Source organism: Quercus lobata, chromosome 7, assembly GCF_001633185.2.
Source record: "Quercus lobata isolate SW786 chromosome 7, ValleyOak3.0 Primary Assembly, whole genome shotgun sequence".
Lineage (NCBI taxonomy): Eukaryota > Viridiplantae > Streptophyta > Magnoliopsida > Fagales > Fagaceae > Quercus > Quercus lobata.
Genome location: NC_044910.1, coordinates 17,695,317 through 17,701,609, shown reverse-complemented (window position 1 = coordinate 17,701,609; position 6,293 = coordinate 17,695,317).

The following is a 6,293-nucleotide window of genomic DNA, read 5'->3' as shown; positions in this document are numbered from 1 at the left end:
ACGTGGGTTCCCAAGCCCACGACAGTTCCATAGTAAGCGACTCATTGCTTCTAGCAGGGCTGACAACCAGTCTCTACCAATATCTTATTTTTTGTTGCACCTTCATGAGAAACCCTTCTTTTTTTTTGGTAACTCAGATAGGTTTGTTGTGTTTTCTGCACTTCTCTTTCCACCCACTATTTCGGCCATACTCACATCGGTTGCTGCACCTATTCTATTGAACCTTTTCCAAATACCTTCGGCATGCATGTGACTTACAAGGGAGCTTGGAATCTCAGCAAGTGGCATGCGTGTTGATGGAGACATTTGAGCCGCCTGGACTGCAGGGCCTAGCACATTAGCTGCATGGGTTATTGGGCACGGCACCTGTTGCTCATAAATGCAAGGTTGACCAAAAGCAATTTTCCTTTTCTATGCTAACTTCAAGTCCGGGTGGCACTATAAAGTTTCTATCATATTTCTTTACACCTTTATCAATCTCCCTAATTTCCTCCTCATAAGCTTCATCTGACACCTTTTGCTTTATTGGTTCAAGTTGGTGAAGCATCACATCTTCCTTTGAGTCCTTTTGCTTTATTGTTTCACGTTGGTGTATCATCCCATCTTCCTTGATTCCCTCATCCAAAGTCATCCTTGTCTTTTGTGAATTAACATCAATAAGGACCGGTTCCATGCTGCCTTCTACGTGAGTTTCTAAATTTTCCTTTTCAGTCCTAACAACCTCCGGAACAAACTTCCCAGAGCGCACCACTATCACCGGCGGCTTCTTCACTTCCCTGGATTTTTCCGGCATCGGTCCAGCTTTCTTCCCGGCAAAAAAACCAGGAACTTTAACCATGTAACGTTGTGACTGCATAAATGGAGCAGCCTTAAGCCAGGGTCCGAATTGTTGGGACTCCGCTGTAAGGGTACCTTCACTTTCAACCCACAGTGCACAGTCACGATCATCGTGCGTTAGGCATCCACACCAGAAGCATAAGCTTGGGAGTCTTTCATATTTGAAAGGCACCCACATTTCTTTCCCACTATCAAGCAAGACAACTCGTCCTCTGCACAGAGGTTGGGAGGTATCGACGGTAACGCGGACTCTCAAGAAATTATCTCCCTCTGTTTCTGCTTCCTCTGTTCCGACATTCACCATCCCAGCCGCTTCACACAGCTGCTCCGCTATCTTCCTTGACCGGAATCTGATTGGGAGGTCATGTACTTGCACCCAAAACGTAACTTTGTTGAACTCCATATCTCCCAAGTCCGTTTCCTTCCCGTATCGTTGCAACACCATTAGACGTTTGTCAAAGCTCCAAGGTTCAGCTGCCATGACTTTCTCCATCTCATTCTTATCATCAAATGTAAACAAAACCACATGACTGCTTTCCTTTTTAATTTTGAAACCATTTTTCGATCTCCAAATGGGTGTGAAAGTTTTTGCAATAGCTTCTATGTTAAGAGCTCGTTTTATCAAAAACTTTGCTGCTATAATGAACTCAGACTTAGCCTGGTCCTCTTTAATGCGAAAATTGGAGCCTTCGCATTCCGAGAGGGTTAGACTGTTCCAGGTTTTTGTAAGCTCCTCCATCCTAAACTAATAACTGTTTCCCTAAAACCCCGAAGAAAAACCAACAAAGCCTCAAGGTAAACTTGTTACCTTGAGGGACAAACAAACCTTCAAGAGAAGGGACAAACAATTCTACACTCTAGGAGAAGATGGGAGCCCACCCTTCACTGGCAGAGAGAAACTTTTTTTTGGCCTAGTGTATATGTCAATACTTACAAAATAAAATGAGTAAACAATTTTGTGGTGCTACAAATAGGTGAGAAAATTAAAGTTTTAGAGCATACAATTTAGTGAGGCAATTAAAATAAATAAATAAATAAATAAAAAAAGAGAGGAAGATGTTTTATGGGCTCCTTGCAAAATAAAAAGATAAGTTCAAGTGGGTTTTAAACTCCAGTCCACTACCCCACCAAGCCCACATCTCTTATGTGTTAATATATAAGGTGGAGGAAAAGATAAACTAAGGTTTTCATAGAAATAGTTTTATCAAAGAGGCTAAGAGGTCTTTCCTTGGAGTGTAAAGCACGTACAAGGGAAAAGGCAATCAGATTGTTAAGGTATGATTTCTCACCGTTAAAACTAAGAATTAAAGAGTTAGAATTTTATTATGGAAAACTTTAGTGATGTGTAGACTTTGAGATTGGTAATTTCTTAGGTTATGATTTTACACGGTTTCAATTATTCTAGAATCTTAGATTGCCACTGTTCGGACCCTTGAACAAAAGCCGAAATTGTTAAATCCATGTATTAGGCTAGCGTCACTTTTGTAAGGCTATAAGAACTTTTGGGCTGCTGATCCATACCGTAATATTAATTTTGTTTTGCTGGAGAAATTGCAACCGACCCCACACATGTAATCTCATCTTGTCAAAGTCCAAGTCCTCTTATGGATGATTAATGGCCTTGGTAGTCTTTGCCTAGACTTTGACTAGTCCAAACAAAATGAACCGTTCAGTTTCAACACTACTACAATTGTATTGAAGGATATTGACAGACTTGATTTTTTATCCGAATTGTTATTGCATCCCAAAATATTGTGATATTAAATCCATTAGGGTCAATGATATTAAGTCCATGAACAAAGTCATATTAGATTCGGCCCAGGAGTTATATATTAAAACCTAAAGTATTGGCTATTGCCTCTTAGTTTTGATAAATTTGAGGAAACACACTTTTGGGTAGAGATGCTTTGCATTAGTGCTATCATTTAGTTCAACAAAGTATTTTACTAGTGAGTCAATTTGTATAGTTTAATAAGATTTATATTTTATGGAGGATATTAAGTAATTTCCATGATTGATTCTAAGTCCTATCTAAGAGTATTTTGAGACAATTTAAGGGTGTTTTAGCTAGACTTTCAGAGAGATTCAAGTGCTGTAAGTAATTATGCATAATATGCACAAGTTTTATTCTTTAGGTTCTTAGGAGTCAAAAGTTTTCAAAAGTTATGTTTCTAAAGCTTACGTTTTCTAAAGTTTATCGAAAGCATTATTTTTATATCACTGAAAGAGAAACTTCGACTTTTAGACAAGGTTTTAAAGAGATACTTTGAATTTTAAATAAGTTTTGAATGTTCAAATCTCTTTTCTTTTTTTTCTTTTTTTTTGAGAGGTATGTTCAAATCTCATTTAAAAGATAATTTCTAAACTAAACTATTTTTCCGTAAATAATTGAGTTTCAATGTAAGCTTTCTAAAAAGGTTCTTGTCCTTTAAATTTGTTAAAACCAAGTAATTTTAAAGTCATATTCCTATTCTCCAAATGATATTTGAAACGTTTCTTTTAGCAAATTGAATTTTCAGATTTACTCAAGAATTGTAATATATTTATATAAACTCTTCAGTTCTTATTCATTTCCTAAGAGGGTCAAGCATCCTTTGATTTATGTTCTATTCGATATTGTGATCTTTGATATGCCTCTGTATTTGAAAAGAAATTGTTAATATCAAGTAAATGATTATATTTTGTATAAACCTTGCTTTGTGATATGTGACTCAAAATAAGTGTTTTTAGAATTGATCAGATATATCAGATATATGTGTAAATCCGCTCACACTCACAGGATTGTATGTGAGAATATGTGTTGATCCCTCACCAGCAGGGGTTAGATGTTGGTATCCGCTCACAGGATTGTATGTGAGAATATGTGATGTGTATATGTGAAACTGTGCTCTGATCAATTTTATGTATGTGAGTTCAAATGATTTTAAAATGTAATCACATATGTATTAAGTGATTCATTATATGCTTTGTGGAATAATTGTTTTTGATATCATTAAATGAGTTTGCAAAAAAAGTCAAATACTCGTGCTTTGCTTGACTCTATTTCGTTGTGTATTCTGTATAATTACTTACTAGATATATGGCTTACCCCATCAATTACAATTTTTCAAATTAAAGTTTAGTTGGGGAACATAACCTTTGGAATGCTTCGTAAGGTGCAAGGTAGAGCGTGGGAGTTTTAGGCGAAGTAAATAATACTTGAAGTCTTAAAAGATTATTAGTTATATTTTTTTTTTATTCTGCTTTAGATTTCATTGTATTTTGGAGATTATTCTAAATTTGTGGGTTTTAGTTATTGTAAGAGATTTATCAATAGCATTGTTTTTTTGGAGTTTTGAATTATGTTTAAATTAATCATGTTTATTGAGTGTTATAAGTTCAGCAAGTTAGTCATGCATCTAAATTCATGTTCTATGGATTTGGGTCGTGACATAAAATATATAAAATAACTTTTTGTGGTGCTAAATAACTAAAAAAATAGCTCCACTGCTGTGAATGCTCTAATGCTAAGTAAAAGAGTATGGCACAAAATTCCAGTTGAAGCTTTTTCAAGCCTTTGCTCAGACGGATCTCCATGGATGGAAATTGGCAAGTAGCAAAACTGTTTATGGCAAGACGGATCTCCATGGATGGAAATTGGCAAGTTGCAAGACCGTTTATGGCAAAACATCGCCCACTGAACATTAGCAATATTTTAACCTTTCTTTGTGGAGGATGTCCTCGTAGCCGGTTTTTTTTTTTTTTCCTTTTATTTTCTTTCATTGGCCATTTTTCTCAAGGAATAGTCAATATCTTATTATTTTTCAGAAATGATACTGCATAGATAAAAGAGATTTTCTAGAACACAAGAAAATATTACAATTATTTTCACAAATTGAGGTGTCAAAATTAAATTAAATTAAACAATAAAAAATTAGGACCACCACAACAACAACAACCAAAAAAAAAAAAAAAAAAGCAATGTTTGAATTCGGCTTAATGGGCTTATAAGCTTGCTTTTTAGTTTTTATATACAGTTTTTTAAATTCTTTTTTTTTTTTTTTTACTTTTTCAAAGTACAAATATACTTTATTTCAATTTCAACAAAAAAAATTTAGCAAAAATTAAATAAATTATTTCCAGTCTTTTCCATCAAAAAGAGGAACATAGCTTAATGGGCTTATAAGCTTGCTTTTTAGCTTTTATATACAGCTTTTTAAAATCTCATTTTTTTTTCTTATTTTTTCAAAGTACAAACATACTTTAGTACAATTTCAGCAAAAAAAAATAAATAAAAACAAAAATTAAATAAGTTATTTCCAAAAGTACAAAATCACATCGCCTTTTCATCGAAAAGAGGAATATAGCATAACTTCATATCCCTGTCAATAATTTGAAGTTTTATTATCATTTTTTTTTTATAAGTGGAAATAATTTGAAGTTTTACTTTTACAAAGCCCTACCATGATAAAACAAGGGAAAACCTCCACAATTCTGGAGCAAATTTCAAATCCATAAAACATGAAGAGTGGCAATGACCATAAGATTGAAGTGGCAATCTAGGTCTATCTAGTATCTAGTCCCCACATTTTTTTAAACAATTAACACTTCTTTTTAGTAAAACCGTATTTTGTAGCCAATGAAACGCTAGGATGTCATGTCAAGCAATTAAGGGCTCATTTGGTACATGTATTTAAAAACTGAAAATTATTGTTTGAAAACATTTATGATAATACGTGTAGATGAAAAAAATGTGTGAAAATACGTATAATGTTGTTTAAAAACTGAAAATTGTTGTTTGAAAACACAAACCAAACACCCCCTAAAGTTCTTCAGGTGAACAGCATTATCCTCCTGGGCAGATAAAAAGAATGTTGTGTTGCACTCCCATGATTCAAATCAATATCAAACAACACAGGAATTTATGTGATTTGACAATGTGCTTACATTTGTGCCTACATTCACAAATGCTGACAATGAAAAAGTTTGGATTACATTTTTGTTGGATGTGACAATGAAAAAGACAATTTAGTTACAAACTTGGCTTCACACAATATCTTTTTATTAGATATGACTTCTGACAAAGTCACCATTGGATTACATTTTTTTTTTTAATATCTTCTATACTTGCAAAATTTCCAAAATATCAAATATCAATAATTTTTTATCCATCAAATGTTTAAATTTCAAGTCTTTGAAGTCTAAAATTATGCAAAAAAAAAAAAAAATGTTTATTAATGGAAATGTAAATAACATCCAATTGACACAAAATTTAATGTGTGTTAAGAATATAAAAAACATACAATCCAATGGTCAAATGTTCAAAATATATAGCAATATTAATTTTTTTAATGGGAGTTATAATCATTGATTACAACCAAGTTTGTAACCAAACCTTGTCTAAAATAGAAAGATTACAACAGACACTCTAGGCTCTCTCTCACTCACAAAAGGCACGAGACAAGAAAACCTCTTTT